Source organism: Bidens hawaiensis, unplaced genomic scaffold (assembly GCF_021521415.1).
Source record: "Bidens hawaiensis isolate Kalapana, Puna unplaced genomic scaffold, B.hawaiensis_p1.1 tig00001461_1, whole genome shotgun sequence".
In the NCBI taxonomy this organism is placed as follows: Eukaryota; Viridiplantae; Streptophyta; class Magnoliopsida; order Asterales; family Asteraceae; genus Bidens; species Bidens hawaiensis.
This window is the reverse complement of record NW_027491082.1, coordinates 2,831,745-2,850,660: the sequence shown is the minus strand read 5'-3', so window position 1 is coordinate 2,850,660 and position 18,916 is coordinate 2,831,745. Positions and strand designations below refer to the sequence as shown.

Below are 18,916 nucleotides of genomic sequence, written 5' to 3'. Positions count from 1 at the left end.
CAGTGTCTGAGCCTGTTTGATGGTAGTAGGTGATTCCATTTTGATAATGGCTTCGACCTTTTCAGGGTTCGCTCTGAAGCCATCTTTAGTAACGATGACCCCCAAGAACTTCCCTTCTTCCATTCCAAAGGCACACTTGCTCGGGTTGAGCTTCATGTTTATCTTCCTGAGCGTGTTGAAAGTTTCTTCGATGTCTTTCAACATCGCTTCTGGGTCAGGGCTTTTGATGACCAAGTCATCCATGTAGACTTCCAAGTTCCTCCCAATTTGGGCATGAAACTGGTTGTCCATCAGGCGTTGGTATGTGGACCCGGCATTCTTAAGTCCGAATGGCATCATTTGGTAACAAAATGTGCCATCGGGCGTCCGAAAAGCGGTTTTGTCCTGATCATCAACGGCCATGTGGATTTGATGGTACCCCTTATACGCGTCCAGGAAGCATTTAAGGCGGAACGGTGCCAACGAATCCACCTTAAGATCAATTTCGGGTAACGGATAACAATCTTTAGGGCATGCTTTGTTCAAGTCCTTGAAATCTATGCACATGCGCCATTGTTTGTTATTCTTCGGTACCATAACGGGATTTGCAACCCAAGTTTGATATCTACTAACGCGTACGATGCCTGCGTCAAGGAGTTCCTTGACTTGGGTTCTACACGCGTTAGTTTGTTCTGGCCCCATTACTCTGCGCTTTTGTACGATTGGCGTAACAGCCGGATCGCATTTGAGTTTATGCTCTGCCTTACTTCGGGGTACACCAGTCATGTCAGCTGGTGTCCACGCGAAGATGTCAGCGTTTTTTTGTAATAAGCGCTTGAGTAAGGTGCGTGTGGGATCAACAACTGTTGGGCCAATGGAAACGGCCTGGTCAGGGTATTTGCCGTTGAAGGCCCATCTTTCTGGTTCGGTGATGGTTGGTTTAGCCATCTTTGGTTTGGGTTTAGATGAGACAGATGCGATGCATACCTGGGGAATGCCGGTGATCATCGCTACACCCTCAGCTGTTGGCCATCCCATCATGCCGTGGACTGAGGATACCACGGCGTTGAATCTTGCCATCCCATCTCTTCCGAAGAGAATGTCGTATGTGTGGTGTGGCTTCCTCATTACGACAAAATCCACGTCTTCTGTGCGTGAGTGATTCCCGTCCGTAAGAGTGACGGGGAAAGATAGGATGCCCAGGGGGGTGTTTGTGCTGCCATCGAACCCTTCCATCGAGGCACAGATCGTTTCTAGGCGCTCTTTGTCTTCGTCATCTAGCTTGTCGAAGAACTGCCTGTACATCACCGTTGACTAGGCGCCGTTGTCAGCAAGAGTGCGAGAAGTGATGTAGTGCCCCAGCTGGCTTTTGATGACGATAGGGCCTTCTTTGCTGGGTCCTCCTGGCACTCGCGGGAAGCGCACCTCAGCTTCCTTCCACGCGCATGGTTCTGTCGTTCGCCTTTTTCTTCCTCTGATCTTACCATGAACCATGTTGATGCTGATGCCAACGGGCTTTCGTCCGTTGCCTCGGTACCGGTTGTCGTTCCTTCCTCCTTTCTTGATTGATGCCACCAGGTGTGCCAGTCTTCCATCCTTGACGACTGCTTCAACAATATCCTTCAAGGATGTACACTCTTCCGTACTATGACCTTTTGTCCCGTGGAAGTCACAGGATTTACTCTGATCCGCATTAGGTCGCTGCCGGATCATTGGAGCTTTTGGCCATGGTAGCTTTTCAGTGGCAAATATCTCCGTGACGCTTTTGGTGAGTGGCGTCCACCGGTGTTTTTGGCTTGAAGGGTGTGTGTTATTTCTTCCGCCAACAAGAGGGTGAGAGCTGGATGAGGTGTCAAAGTTTACCCTTGACTGCCAGATACCTAGCTTCCTCTTTTTGTTCTGCCGGGCGATCCGAACATTGTTTTCTCTAGTCCTCTGCGTGTAAAGGTGTGTACTCTGGGGAAGATCTCTTCCCAGTTGCTTCTCCGTCTCGGCAAAGCGCTTGGCCGCCGTCATGATGGCATCCCATGTTGATGGCATGCCGTCCTTACCCGTCAATGTGCGGATAAGCTCTGGGTATTCGGCGCCCTGGATGAAAGCGGCGCGAACAAGATCTTCACTTATGTTGCCGAGACTTAGCTTTTTGGAGTTGAAGCGAGTGATGAAGTCTAGTAAAGATTCATCCTCTTCTCTAACGCAGTTGAGGATCGTCCACTGTTCTTCAGTATATTTCCTTTGCTGGCTGAACTTGTTCTGAAAGTCCGCCCAATCATAAATGTGGTGGACCGGTAAACGATCGAACCATGCCCTGGCCGCTCCAACCAGAGTCATCTGGAACATATAACACCACGTGGGTTCCGTCCAGTTACTGACGGTTGCCCCCGCAATGAATCTGTTCAAGTGGTCGTCTGGGTCGGATAGACCATCATAAGTGCCGATGTTGGACATTTGTTTGGCACTTCTCGGGGCGATTGCTTCCGCAATGCCCCTTGCGAACTTAGACTTTCCTGCATTTGCAGCAGTTGGTCTAAAGGTTTTGGAGAAGTCACGCGGGTTTCTCTCCGCATTTGTTGGTTTAAAGGCTTCCCCAAAATTCCTTGTCGGTTAGAAGTCCGTTTCCTTACGCTTCCCTTTTGCCTTATGGCGAGGGTTTGCGTCGGTATCGGATTCTTCCCGCTCATCGTCTGAGTACTCGCACTCACTGTTCATATTGAGATGTTGGCGAGTACTGCCGAATTCGTCAGCCTGTTGAACTGAACGCAAGCGTTCATCCAACTCAGCTTGGAACTCTTTCTGACGTGCTTCGGCCCACGCCTTAACTTGATCTAGTGTTTGGCGAGGGACCCTCGTTCGTTTCTCCAACTGGGCATCAGTGAACCCCAGTGGAATATTTACTGCACTTGCCCCGGCTTGGGTAACCGGGGTAGTGTTCGTAAGATTTGTATAACCGCCGGTGTTCCCAGTTGCTGGGGTTGTGGTCACCGGGGTTTCCTGGTCACTTACTGGCCTTGGGACCGGAGTAACGTTAACCATTTCTTCATAAATTTTGAAAAAACTAAGAATTAGTTCTAGCTTTTATGCACGGATGGCGCCAATGAAGAAACACTAAGTGAACCCCGGGCAGATTATAGATAATCTGGGGGTTAAGTAATGTTTCCCACGAGGATGAGGTTCAGCAGAGAAGTTTGTTCTTCAGATGACCTGCAAAACAGACACCGTAAGCTCGTCACTGAGAAGGGGGGGGGGGTTCCTCCTTGTGACCACCCTCCGGCGTGAGAATCAGACTAGATTGCTCTGAATATAAGTGTATATTAAGAGATTGCTAGATAAGATGAGATATCAGATGATGTCTTACCATTCCAAGGTGTTGGAGTATTTATAGCCGAAGGTAGGTTTCCTAGAAGGTACAGCCGGCTGAATAGTATTCCTGTTCCACCAATAGTGGACTACGCACAGGCCATGCTGGTTGGTGGATAGGCTACGGCCGACAGTAACAAGGTCGGTTGTACACTGTTCCTTTACTGCCGGCTACGCACTGTTCCACCAACTGTAGGCTGCGCACGTCCCATCGTAAGGGTTGGTGAGTAGGCAGCGGCTAATAGTGACAAACAGTACTAGAGGGTGCTCCTCCTCGTACTGTTGTCGGTGAGCTGTCACCCTGTGATTGGTTCATGGGCTGTTCTGGTCAAATCGTCTGTTCTGCCCATACCTTAGTAGGTATAGTACGAAAGATCTTCCAGAAGCATACGGACTGGCTCATTTAGGCGGGAGTATTCCCGCCTTGCTCATTCCTTCATGTGACTACTGAAGTAGTTAATGCCTTGGGCGTGTAGCCTTGCTGTTAGTGCGGGTAGCCTTCCCTGATGGCTTGTATCCGCAACTGCGGGAACAGGCGGGGTACTTCACCATTGGGAGGCTTTCCCTGCGGGTACAGCTGGCGTACTGCGCGTAAGGTTTTCTCTGATCATGGTGGGTCCTGCGGGAGCAGTTGGTCGTTGCGCAGACGTCCCTGTTCAAGGTGAGTCTTGCGGGTCCAACTGGGCTCTGCTGGGACCTACCTCTTCAATGGGTTTTATGTTTTCGGACGAACGAAGAGGGTCGGCGACGGTTTAGAAATTGTCCCCCTCTCCCAACAGAGGGACATAGGGTTTGGTGGTAGAGGTCGATCTTGTCTTCAACTTCGATTATGTTCTTGCCATCAGAAATGATGGTCTACGAGGGGCTGTATCCGAACATGTTGGCCGACGTGAGCGTTATGGTCGGAGACTAGGATAGGGATGGCAATGGGTCGGGTTTAGGTATTCCCACGTTTATTAAAGGGCATCCCAAACCCGTCGGGTATTTATCGGGTAATTACCCGTCGAGTTTCGGAATTCTTATCAGGTTTAAAATATTATTTAGCACAAGTGGTAACCATTGTTATGAAGTAAAACAAAATGTCCAATTCTATTCAGATATGATCCAAAACTTATGAAAGATTTCTTATAGGTTGTTCTATGGTGTTTTTTATGAATAAGTTAGTTAAAAATAGCAACCTGTTAGGAGTATAACTTGCTGAGTCTTTTGAAAACTATGAGATAAAATAAGTTAATGCCAATATATTGGAGTAGAGATGTTCAAAACGGTTTGGGATTAGGAACCGGAACCGGTTCCTATATTCAAAACCACCTTTTAAACCGGTTCCAGGCTCGAACCGGTTAGGGAACCGAACCGGTTCTCCCACCCTCGGACCCCTAACCTATCTAACCGGTTCTTACCGGTTCCTAACCCGGTTCCTGTACCGTAACCGGTCAAAAAACGGCTATTTTTGACCCCAACGGTCAAAAAACGGCCAAAAAAACGGTTAGGAACCGGTTCCGGTTCCTACCCGCCCCCACTCAGAAATGCAAGAACCGGTCACGGATCATCGGGTTGAATCAGATAGGGTCCGGTTCCTAAAAAAAACGGGTAGGAACCGGTTCGGGTCCACCGGTTCGGTTCCAGGAACCGGTTTTGTTGATCATCTCTATATTGGAGAACTGGAAATCAATTGATATAGTTAGACAACAGAACTAAATGCAATGGCGGATCCAGAAAAAAAATTCATAGTGGTCGGAAGAGGGTCGGTGTGCAAATTTCATAGGGTCAACCGGGATTTTAACATATATATACCATTAAAATTATTTTTTCACAGGAGTCGGCCAACACCTACATCTTAGGTGTAGCTCCGCCACTGAGTCTAAATGGAGATAAAATAGGAAAGAAATATTTAAAACTGACATAATATATATATATATATATATATATATATATATATATAACATATATGTTTAAAATAAATATATAAAAAAAAGTTTTGTCGGGTACATTGGGTATATAATCGGGTCGGGTAATTGGGTATATTACAAATCCCAAACCCATGAAAAATTTCAAAACTAATCCCAAACTCGTCCCAAACCCTAATGGGTCAGGTATTACCCGTCCCAATTGTATCGGGTTTCGGGTTTTCCTGTCAGATTCGGGTTTCACTGTCATCCCTAGACTCAAAGATGATGAGGAGAAAGAATGTACACAGAAAAATGTTATTTTTATAATTAAATTAAATAAATAAAACCTATTTTAATAAATAGTTTTTCCCACCACTCATTTTGGTAAAAACTCCATGCTTAACAATAAAAGTCAATAAATATTTAGTTATTAAAAACGTATAATGCTAAAATAGTCCAAATCGTCCTCTCGTAATTAGATATTTGTAGACACGCGTGGCCACGTGGACGTCTCATTCCCCTATATAACTTCACTCCAATTGTCCTTATTTCTCACACCAAATCAAAATGGCCGTAATCATAAACAAGATCGGAGACGCACTTCACATCGGCGGCGACAAGAAGCACGAAGGCGACCACAAGTCCGAGCAGAAGAAGCACGACGGTGAGTCCAAGTCTGATCACAAGCCGGAGCACAAGAAAGGAATTGTTGATAAGATAAAGGATAAGATCCACGGCGGAATCAAGGAACATTTCGGCGAAGGCGAGAAGAAGAAAAAGAAGGATAAGAAGAAGATTAAGGTCGGTGAGCATGACGACGGCGACGGCGACAGCAGCAGTAGCAGTAGCGACAGCGATTAGGTCACCGGTATGTGTATATAATATTATATTAATATGTCTTAAGATCTACGTAGACAAGCATCATCTCTGTGCAACATTTTAAGCGGTAGACATTTGAATATATATATTAACGATTTGAAGCGTAAAATAAGTCTTCGGATCGTATTTGAACTTGTAATTTAATCGCTAATATTAAATGATTAACAGATTTTATTTGTGTGTTGATAATTAATTATTGTTATTGTGTGTTTTGGTTTTGCAGGGGATGGCGTGGTGTAGATGAAGGTAGAGGCGTTATTAGAGTGGTTTTCTCTTGGAATAATAATAATAATAATAATAATAATAATAATAATAATAAACAAATGTGGTAAGGCTGAGGGGTGTGGGGGGCGCGAGAGGGGGCGTGAGTGGGGGCGCCATCCAATAATATTGTGACGTGTGGCAGAGAGAGAAACTTGATAAGATGGGTATTGGTAGTGGTGATAGCGCCCCGGGGCATGGTGTGGAGGGGCGCGAGAGGGGGCGCGAGCGGTTTATTTTTTTATTTTTTTATAAATGTATTAAAAAAACGTATTATTAAAAAAACAAGTAATTATTTAAACAAACACACATTAATTAAAAAAACACATTAATATATAAAAAAAATTAAAGTACTAAAAAATTAAAAAAACACATTAATTAAAAAAAATTAAAAAAACACATTAACATTATTCTTATTCTTCGGCTTCGTCTTCTTCGATCAACCTCTTCCGGATACGTTCCTTTTGTTTTTCCATCAGCATTTGGTCGACCGGATTTAGGTGGCTGAAGTCTCTTGCAAGGAAGTCCAAATCTCTCATTCTTTTTTTTTCCTTTTTGTCAACAGAGACCACCTCCAGGGTTTTGTTGAATTTATTGAGGGATTCAACAAGATCGTTGATGTTTACGGCTTCCCCCTCAGCCGGTTTTTTCCCCCTGGCGTCCCTTCCCAATGGCCGCCTCCTCGGCGGTGAAGACGTTTCCTCCCCCGCAACGTTTAGGTCGAATCCAACCCGGCAATCCGACCCGTCCGTTGTGCTGTACGCTCCAGACGAACTAGTTTTAGTCCGTTTCGGCCCTACTTCCGCATCAAGGTCCGGCGCCACCAGCTCAACCCACTTGGCACACCTTCTCAACCTCTCCCACAACTTTACACCGTCCCACGTCTTCACCGCCCCATACCTCCGCAGGCACTCCTGCTTCCACTCTTCGACAGTGAAATTATAGACCGCCAAATCGTCACTGCCACTTGGTCTCATACGACCGGCGTTCCTGTTGAACAGATTAGTAAACAAGCCGACAAATTTTCTAATTTCGGTCCACCGACCCGAAATCATATCGGGATTCCGCTCTGTACTCCCAACGAGCGAATAGAACGTCTCCCTAACCTTTGTCCAAAAGACCTTGCTCTTTTGGTAGTCGGCTGCAAAATTATGTAAATAAATTTGTAAGCCATTTAACTTTTTTATTTAACTTTTTATTTACAATCATTTTTAAAAACGTTAAAACAATTACCGCAACGCCGATCCTCAGAAATGGCTATCCAAGCCCGACACAGGGCTTCCTTCTCATCCGATGACCACGGAGTGATTTTCCGTTTCGCCCTTCCGGTCGAAGCCGAACCCGACCCGTCCGTTGCAAGTTGTTTTTTCCGGTGGACGCGTCTTCTTTGTCCCGCAGCTTCACCTTCTGGTTCCGGTTCTTGTGTCTCCGGAACTACAAAGTTAGGAGACGGTTGCATGTTGGATGGTTGAAAGCCGGATGATTGTTGCGACCCCGAATAAAACATCGGTTGTTCCGGTGCCGACCATAAATCGTCGTAAGGGTAATCTGAATCTAGGTTTGGGTACCAATTTCCAGACATGTTTTTAAAAAAAGGTTTCGAAGATAGGGTGATTTTGGGTTTTGGGTGTGGTGTGTGATATTCGTTTTGGTTGTAGTATGTGAGAATGGTTGTGTTTGATATGTATTGTGATATATGTATTGTGATATATATAGATGATTTTGTTAAAAAAAAAAAAATATTTTTATTCATTATTAAAGCCTTCCAACGGCTCTTTCCCATTTCCCACAGCCACTCACGCGCGCGAGCCTCCTGGCGCCTGCCTCGTTTTCCGCTCTCGCGCCCCTCTCGCGCCCCTCTCGCGCCCCGGTGGTGTGGCTCTCGCGCCCCGGGGCGCTATCGAAGTCCCTCACGCGCCCTGACTAGCGCTCCGCACCCCTCAGCCTAAGAGAGTAGAAAGGAGTTATGGATAGTTTTAATAGTTGATCTCTAATTAATGGGTGGGTGTAATTGCTACTAAACGGTGAATGAAGTTTTAATAGTTTTTACCGCTACTGAAAATCTTTAATTAATAAGTTACACGGGAAAAAAATCATTGAAATTAACATATATTAAAAATTTAGATATCTTCATTAACTACGCCGATCTACAATTATTTGCTCTATATCTACGTTACTGAAGAGGTAGGTCCCAGCAGAGCTCAGTTGGACCCGCAAGACTCACCTTGAAGAGGGACGTCTGCGCAAGGACCAACTGGTTCCGCAGGACCCACCATGCTCAGAGATGAAGACCTTACGCGCAGTACGCCAGCTGTTTCCGCAGGGAAAGCCTCCCAATGGTGAAGTACCCCACCTGTCCCCGCAGCTGCGGATACAAGCCATCAGGGAAGGCTACCCGCACTAATAGCAAGGCTACACGCACAAGGCACTAACTCTCAATAATTCAGTGTCACCTGAAGGAATGAGCAAGGCGGGAATACTCCCGCCCAAATGAGCCAGTCCGTATGCTTCTGGAAGATCTTTTGTACTATACCTGCCAAGGTATGGACAAAATAGACAAGATCTGACCAAAGCAGCCCATGAACCAATCACAGGGTGACAGCTCACCGACAACAGTACGAGGAGCATGCTCTAGTACTGTTTGTCACTATTAGCCGCTGCCTACTCACCAACCCTTGTCGTGGCACGCACATAGCCTGCAGTTGGTGGAAAGGGAACAGTACACAGCCGGCCTTGTCACTATCAGCCTCTGCCTACCCACCAACCAGCATGGCACGTGCGTAGCCCATAGTTGGTAGAACATGAATATTATACAGCTGGCTGTACCTGCTTGGAAACCTACCTTCGGCTATAAATACTCCAACACCTTGGAACGGTATGATCATCTTGTATCTTACCTTCACTAGCTATTTCTCTCAATATACACTTATATTCAGAGCAATCTAGTCTGATTCTCACGCCGGAGGGTGGTCACAAGGAGGAACCCCCCCTTCTCAGTGACGAGCTCACAGTGTCTGTTTTGCAGGTCATCTGAAGAACATTCCTTCTTTGCCGTACCTAACCCTCGTGGGAAACATTACTTAACCCCCAGATTGTCCATAATCTGCCCGGGGTCACCTAGTGTTTCTTCAGTTACTCCATAACTCCTAAATAATATCATATAATACTTGATTTAAATAATAATAATGATATATGAGCTAAGCTATTTATAATACAGTATCAATTGTCATCTTAGATTATGTGTAGTGAAAGGCTACAAAATGAGTGAGATTTTCGATACCTGACACATCAGCAGATGGTGATTTTCATTTTAAAGTATAGTGATTTGTAACACAATAATACCCATCACATCATAATAAATATATATTGCTGCCAAAAACATCATGGAAAAATTTGAATCACATTTACAAAATATATGTAATTTTGTTTTACAATTCTTTCTCAAATAAAAATGCTCCATCTTTATAAGTTGTTTTCATTTTTATTTTACCTTGAAATTGTCTGTTTAATAAAGAAACTAGAATAATATTTAGCTCCAAGCCACTAGCAGTGGCCTAGTGACAAGAAAGTATGCCATCATTCAAGAGGTGTTAGGTTCAAACTCATTTAAGACGTGTCACAGATTTAAGTGCAGTAAAGTAAGATTAGGGTCGTTAAAAAATGATATTTGGGTGACTTACAAAAATAGTTTACGTGTGAAGTTCGGGAGTGATTTGGTTAAAAAATTTATATAATAAATCAATGCTAAGTGCTAACTATAGTTCCTGAATATGATAAACCAGTCGAGTTTGGAGGGCGTTTGACGTGCGACAAGTTTAATTTTCTTGGAAAACAAACCAGTCGGGTTTGGCATGACCAGTTCAGTATTGAAATTAAAACCGAACGAATTTTTTTTTAGAACCCCTTTTAGTTTATATTAAAGTTTAAAAATGAAAAAGATGGTTATAAATTGTAATATATTACATTACTGTTATGATTTTTACAAGAATTAACACAAAATTAGTGCTAAAACTTGAGAACTTTAAAAAATTTAGCAAAGAGAGAAAGTAGTGAAATGTATCACTTATAAATGTGTATGTATGAAGTGTATTTTCTCCTTTACATTGAGCTAGTATTTATGCTACAAAAGATTAACTTTTTCTCTAGACAAGATTAACTATTTGATAGTCATGTAGTATGACACATTATCAATAAGTTTGACAAAGTGCTTATCCACTTGCTTGGAAGATCTAGATGGGTAAATCTTGATTGTGAAATAGATATTCATAACACTCCTCCTTGGATGACACTTTGCAAACTTTGGGGTCTTCAAGTATTGCCTCGTTAAAAACCTTGCTAAAGAAAACCCAATGGGAAAAAACCTTAGCTAAGGGAAAAAGAGTGCAGTTTGTAGCTCCCCCTCAAGTTGCAATATATAAGGTGTTACATCCTCTGTACATGGCGCATGCCAATGTCATGAACGTGTTTCTGGAATGTCGCTGTGGGAAGTGCTTTTGTGAAAAGATCAGCTAAGTTGTTGCTTGATTGGACATATCTCATCTCAACCTGATTGTCTTTAATAAGGTCCCGAGTAAACTCAAAGTATCTTGGTGGTATATGCTTTGTTTTGTCACTTTTGATATACCCTTCCTTCATCTGCGAGACACAAGCTGCATTATCTTCATAGATAGGAGTTGGACTTCGATCTTTCTCTAGTCCACTAGAGGTCAATATGTGTCGTGACATAGATCTTAACCATACTCATTCTCTTGAAGCTTCATGCAGTGCAATGACATCAGCGTGATTTAAAGATGTTGCAACAAGTGTTTGCTTCTGTGAACGCCATGAAATCTCAGTTCCTCCATTCTTAAATATGTATCTAGTTTGAGATTTTGCTTTATGTGGATCAGACAAATAACCTGCATCTGCATAACCAATTAACCCTTCTTTTGAATCGTTAGAATAAAACAAACCTAAATCAACAGTATCTCGAAGGTATCGAAAAATGTGTTTAATCCCGTTCCAGTGCCTTTTAATAGGGGATGAACTAAATCTTGCTAACAAATTAACTGCAAAAGAAATGTCAGGTCTTGTACAGTTAGTAAGATACATAAGAGCTCCAATTGCACTGAGATATGGTATCTCTGGACCAAGAATCTCTTTATTATCCTCGCAAGGACGAAATGGATCATTGTCAACATTGAGTGATTTAACAACCATCGGGGTGCTTAAAGGATTTGCTTTGTCCATATTGAAATGCTTTAAGAGTTTCTCAGTATAAGTTGTCTGATGGACAAGTATGCCATTATGCATATGCTCAATTTGTAAACCAAGACAATATTTTGTTTTTCCAAGGTCTTTCATTTCAAATTCTTTCTTTAAAAGAGCAACTGCTTCATTGATTTCTTTTTGCGTTCCAATTATATTTAGATCATCAACATACACAGCTATGATCACATATCCTGATGTTGTCTTCTTAATAAAGACGCATGGACAAATAAGATTATTTGTGTATCCTTTACTTATCAAATAATCACTCAAACGATTATACCATATCCTTCCAGATTGTTTTAGTCCATACAAGGATCTTTGTAACTTGATGGAATACATTTCCTTAGGCCTTGAGCTTAATGCTTCAGGTAGTTTAAATCCATCAGGAATTTTCATATATATGTCACTATCTAGTGATCCATACAAGTAAGCTGTGACAACGTCCATAAGACGCATCTCTAAATTTTTAAAGACTGCTAAACTGATTAAATATCTAAAGGTTATTCCATCCATAACAGGGGATATGTTTCCTCATAATCAATCCCTGGCCTTTTTGAAAAACCTTGAGCTACAAGTCTAGCTTTGTATCTTGTAACTTCATTTTTCTCATTTCGTTTTCGTACAAAAACCCATTTGTACCTTACTGGCCTTACAACCTTTGGTGTAATAACAATAGGTCCAAAAACCTTTCGTTTGTTAAGTGAATCTAATTCAGCTTGCATAGCGCCTTTCCATTTATCCCAGTCATGTCTCTTTTGACAATCATTAATAGATTTTGGCTCAGGATCATCATCTCCACTCATGATGTCACTTTCTACAGAATAAGAAAATATTTCATCAATATTTTCCATTTCACCTTGATTCCACAAGATACGTGTCTGACCATAGTTTATTGACATTTCTTTATTATTATCAACATCCTCCTCATGGGAGGTTTTAGTATTTAATGTTTCATCAAGATCATTCACTTTGTGATTAACTTCCTTTTCAAGAGATTTTCTTTTTCGAGGATTTTTATCCTTTGAAGTGATAGGTCTTCCACGTTTCAAACGTTTCTGAGACTCATGAGCCATTTTGTTATCTACTTGATTATTTGGAATCTCAATTCGAGCTGGGGCATTAGCAGCTGGTATGTGAGGTTTAGTAACTCTGTTTGTATCAGTAAATGCATCAGGCAATTGATTTGCAATTTCTTGTAGATGCATTATTTTTTGAACCTCTGTCTCACATTGTTTAGTCTTTGGATCAAGATGTAACATGTAGGTACATACCATGAGACATCATTTTCTTGTTTTTTCTTTTCTCCCCCTAATGTAGGGAAAAATGCCTCATTAAAACGACAATCAGCAAAACGTGTTGTAAATACATCACCCGTTAAGGGTTCAAGATATCTTATGATGGAAGCAGATTCGCATCCAACATATATTCCCAACCTTCTTTGAGGACCCATTTTTGTGCGTTGTGGTGGTGCAATAGGAACGTACACTGCACATACAAAAATTTTAATGTGGGATATGTTAGGTTGTTGGCCAGAGGCAAGTTGTAGGGGAGAGTATTTATGATTTGCACTTGGTCTCACACGAATTAATAAGCCAGCATGTAAAATTGCATGACACCAAACAGACACAGGAAGTTTTGTTTTCATTATTAATGGTCTAGCTATTAACTGTAGACGTTTAATCAATGATTCAGCTAAGCCATTTTGTGTGTGTACATGAGCAACGGGGTGTTCGACTATAATTCACATAGACATGCAATAATCGTTAAAAGCATGTGATGTAAATTCACCAGCATTATCAAGTCTCACCCTTTTAATAGTGTAATCAGGGAAATGTGCTCGTAATTTAATAATTTGTGCAAGAAATTTAGCAAATGCTATATTACGAGTTGATAACAAAGAGACATGAGACCATCGACTTGATGCATCTATTAAAACCATGAAGTATCTAAATAGTCCACATGCTGGATAAATTTGTCCACATATTTCTCCTTGAATTCTTTCAAGAAATACAGGTGATTCCTTTTCAACTTTTACAAACGAAGGCCTTGTAATTAATTTTCCGAGAGAACAAGATGTACACATAGGAATTTTATCTGATTGTGGAATCTTTTGATATTTCAATGGATACCCATGAGTATTTTCAATTATTCTTTTCATCATTGTAGATCCTGGATGACCTAATCTGTCATGCCATAAATTAAATGTCCCAGGATCGCAAAAATTTTCTTTGACTGCCATATGTGCTTGCGACACATTAATATGTGTATAGTGTAAGCCAGAATGGAGCATTGCAGTTTTTCCAATATCTGATCTTTGCTTATGATATGAAAATATTTTTCATTACCAACAGTCCTTGACTGAGTATCATATCCATTATGATATATGTTTTTGAAACTCAATAAATTTCTTGTTGATTTGGGGGAAAATAAAGCATTTTCTATTATGAGCTTTGTACCATTTGGTAATGCTAAATTAGCTTTTCCCACTCCTTTTATCAAGTTTATAGGACCTGATATTGTATTCACGATCCCTTTTGTTGATTTCATTTCATAAAAATATTTTTTAGATCTAAGTATAGTATGTGTGGCTCCACTATCCGCTATACGTATATCTTCTTCATTTGTTTGATCTTGTGCTCCACTGATGTTCATTTTAATCTTGAAAGTATTAAGAAAAATAATAAGTGTATGACAAAGACATTAAGATATTTTAATTAGAACTTTATTTTATTGAAAGACAAACAGTACATGAAGGAAAACACATAATTAAAGATAAAACACATAATTAAAGATAGTAGGAAACACATTAGTTGTTGCATATAATTATTGTGGCCAAGCAACATTTGTTTCAGAGTTCCACATCAAAGTCTGCAGTGTTCAACTCAACATTGAGATCTTCAAAGTTATCCACATGGTTCACTTCCTTCTCTTTTCTTTTGAGAGAGGCTTGGTATAATTCACATAGATGTGGAGCTGTGCGACAAGCCTTCGACCAGTGGTTTGTACTTCCACATCTAAAATAGGAAGTGCCATTGTTTTCGGACCTACCAGCTTCATTCTATTTATTGTATTGGTTGAAATTGTTATTTTGTGGAGCGTGGTAATTGATAGTTCTTTGATTTCGGCCACGACCACGTCCACGGCCATGAAAATTGCCTCAGTAATTATTATTACCTTTGAAAAGACGGTTTCGACAATTAAAATGATTTTTTATCAATATGGCCACGACCACAGCCTCATACCCACTTTTTCCCAGAGTCTTTAGTATCATTATTAGTAGCAACATTTGCTTCTGGGATTGCTAGTGATCCGGTGGGACGAGATTGATGATTTTTCATTAAAAGCTCGTTATTCTTTTCTACTACAAGGAGAAATAAATTTAGATCGGAATATCTTTTAAAATTTTGCAACCTATATTGTTGTTGCAAATTTATATTTGATGCATGAAATGTGGAGAAAGTTTTCTCCAACATATCCTCCTCAGTAACAGTTTGCCCACAAAATCGGAGGATTGAGCATTTTCTGAACAAAGCAGAGGTATACTCATTTACTTTTTTGAAACCTGAGATTGTTCCATTTATCTCTAGCAGTGGGAAGTAGAACTACCCTTTGATGGTTAAATCTGCTTTTCAAATCTTTCCACAAAACGTATGGATCCTCATAATTTGAATACTCAAATTGTAACATCTCGTCAATGTGTTCGTGGAGGAAGACATCTGCTTTTGCCTTGTCTCGTTTTTCGCAATTATTTCCCTCCATTATCGTTTTCAAAACACCCATTGATTTGAGATGTCGTTTAACATGTGCCGTCCACGGCATATAATTATCTCCGGTGATGTTATGAGCCGGAAATTCAAGTTTTGCGATGTTTTCCATTTTATTACTAAACACAAATAAGATAAACATTAGGATTACATACTTATTAAAATTGAAAGAAAATACAAAGGTAGAGTTAGAAATAGATAAAGGAAAATGAAAAAATCAAACTCCTTAGGTGAGAGATTACAAATTAAGAACAATAAGATTATCAGCATTATGGTGGTTAACACCAAAACCGGATGGATCATTTCTTGAAAATTATCTTGAGTAATCTTGAGTTGAAGAGTGTTTATGGTGAAAGAAATGAAATTGAAAATTGAAAATTGAAAATTTATAGGGTAATTTTATACCCGTTTAATAACGGTTATATATATGTATAATATTAATTATTTTAAAGTAAGATAATAAATAAGATATTAAATGAAGTTTATTTTATACAGTAGTATGGCAAATTATCAAAAGTACACACATTAAAATCTATCCAAGAGTAAAGGAAGAATGGGCACAGGCGAAAAAACTAGGGTTTCTGAAGATCAACAATCCAATGACGAATGCCAACAGGGTACCAAGAAGAGTGAAAGGAAGAAAGACACAACAGAGGTGCCGCTCGAAACAAGTAAAGATCCTAGGGTTAATCAGGTAAGTGCGATATCGACTTCAATCTTTGTAACAAATTTCCCGGATAAAATCTCTAGTTTGGAGCTCCGTCGTGAGTGTCAACAGTGGGGATTGGTGGCAGATGTTTTCATTGCCAACAAATTATCCAAGCGAGGTAGACATTTCGGGTTTGTCCGGTTTTTGAAAGTTAAAAATACAGACGAATTGGTTGTCAATCTTAGGTCTATTTGGTTTGGAAACTATCGGTTGTATGCTTCTGTTGCAATGTTTGGGAGGAAAGAAGGGGGTAAAAGAGGGGTTGGAGGATTTCACCATGGTAGGAATGTTCCACATGGAGAAACTTTGATATCAGGGGATAATTTTAAATATGGGGATCTTAATCTAAAGTCTTCTTATGCTAATGTGGTTAAAGGGGGTCTTACTAGAAAAAATGGAAATGAGGGGTTACTAGTAAATAGTAACCATAATAAGCAGATGGAGATTATAGAGTTGGGTAAAAGTGATTTGAGACTTTACACAGAGGACTCATGTTGTGTTATGGGATATGTTGTTGATATCCAATGCATTGATAATATTATCAATATTTGTGCTAAAGAAGGTTTTGAAGATGTGGAGGTAACATATGTTGGTGGGCAATGGGTGTTACTAGAATTCCCCACAGCAGATACTTTATTCAGGTTTCGTAATACTACTGCAGTGACAGTTTTTTTTAAACTGTTGAACGAGGTGGATAATAATTTCATCCTTGATGAAAGAATAGTGTGGCTAGAAGTAATTGGATTGCCTTTATGTGCATGGACAGAGGAGAGTTATAGGAAGGTAGTCAAGAAATGGGGTGACTTGTTGTTCCGGGATGACGACAAAGATGAAAGTTGCGCGACAGGTAGAGTTACAATAAGAACAAAGGTAATGTCTACTATAAACGAAAAGGTTCGGGTGGTAATTGATAAGGAAGATTATGAAGTGGAGATCAAAGAACTTTCACTGTGGTCACCTTCAATTAACCGTGGTGCTCCATCGGAGGATGATACGGTGGAAGGATCTTGCGAGGGGGACGACGAAGACATTTTTGAAACGAATGATTTGGAGTCGGAAGATTCGGTTAAGGAGTTTAATGAAGATGCTAACGAGGATGCGGTAAGGAACGTAGAGGAAGAAATATCTTATGTTGAGAAAACTTCATTGAGGCAGAATGAAGTTAAGAAAAAACTAAAGGCGGGGAATGTACGATCAAGGAGCTCTTCAGTTCCACCGGGATTGGTGGAATACGGTTTCATAGTCCGATTAGGAGCTCGGTTGGAACAGAAGGGGGTAGTAAAGGAGGATCATTTTCGGGCAAAAAGGGTCACTCTAGGTACAAAGGAAAGGAGGTTAAAGAAACTAGTGGGTTTTCTTTTGTTAATGGTTTGACAGATCTTATAGAGGTGGGAAAGGTTCTTGGATACAAAATGGAAGGTACTAAGGCGGATCTTAACAAATTAATCAGCAGGACTGGAGAACACAAGGTGGATCAATGAATATCTTAACTAATAATATATGTGGGGTGGGTAAGGCGATTAAAAGGAAGTGGGTGGCCAATCTTTGTCGAGCGGAGGGGGTAAATTTTTTAGGTCTCCAAGAAACGAGAATGACGTCTGTGGATTTATTTTATGTCCGGTCTATGTGGGGGAACTATTTTTTTGATTTTGCTACAGTGAATGCGCGGGGGAAATCAGGTGGAATTATTTCTATTTGGGATCCTTCGGTGTTCGTTAAATCAAAAATATTTTGTTTTGACAATGTGCTTATAGTGGAAGGGTTATGGGTTAAGTTAAAGGTCTGGGTTTATATGGTGAATGTTTACGCGCCTCAAGAAGAGAGTTAAAAACTTATTTTATGGGAGGTTATTTCTTCGTTCAAAAGGAATAATCCGGGTTTATATTTTATTTTTGGGGATTTTAATTCTTGTAGGTATCCGTCGGAGAGAATGGGGACCGTTTTCCATAAAGTAAATGCTTCGAATTTTAACTCGTTTATTGATCGGATTGGTTTATTCGATATGCCTCTAGGTGGTTTTAAATTTACTCGGGTTGGCTTCTCGGGTAAAAAGTTAAGTAAACTTGATAGAGTTTTAATTTCTGAAGAATTATTGGAGGTGATGCCGTCTTTGGCGGCAACGATTCTGCCTTCGGGTTGTTCGGATCATAGACCCATCATGATTCAAATGAATGAGGTAAACTTTGGTCGTATACCGTTTAAATTTTTTAATTCCTGGTTTGAATGGGAGGGGCTGGATAAGGTGGTGGAAGATGCTTGGAAGGAGGAGGTTGTTGGTAGAGGTCTCGTTAAGGTTAAAAACAAACTGAAGTTACTCAAAGAAAGAATAAAAGGTTGGGTGAAAGTAAACAAAGAAAAATCTTCAAAAGATAAGGTGAGATTGGAATCTGAGTTGATTGATTGTGAACATAAGATTGAAACAGGCTTGATAGACGAACGGGTATTTGAGGAGAGAAATGATTTGCTTCTCGAGTTGGAGAAGTTGAATCATCTTGAGAACAAAGAAATGGCGATTAAACTTAAATATAAATGGTCTCTGGAAGGTGATGAAAACTCAAAATTTTTTAATGCTTTGTTAAAAAAGAAGCGGAAACAAATGAACATTTCAGGAGTTAAAGATAAGGGAGAGTGGATTATAGATCCTCTTCAAGTGAAGCAGGTCTTTTTCGATTTTTACTCGAAGAGATTTAAACCTTTTGATGGGGTGGAGGTTGTTAGAAGAAGTAATAAATTAAAATTTTTATCACCGGATGATAATGATTTTTTAGTTTCTGAGGTCACTATGTTGGAAGTGAAATTGGCGGTTTGGGGTTGTGGTTCAGATAAGT

The 18,916-nt window shown here is 40.6% G+C and overlaps 1 pseudogene; it reads left to right on the top strand.

The window, feature by feature from the left end:
• The first annotated feature begins 5,789 nt into the window (after positions 1-5,789).
• Positions 5,790-6,086, top strand: LOC143577870 (dehydrin HIRD11 pseudogene; annotated as a pseudogene).
• Positions 6,087-18,916: the final 12,830 nt, after the last annotated feature.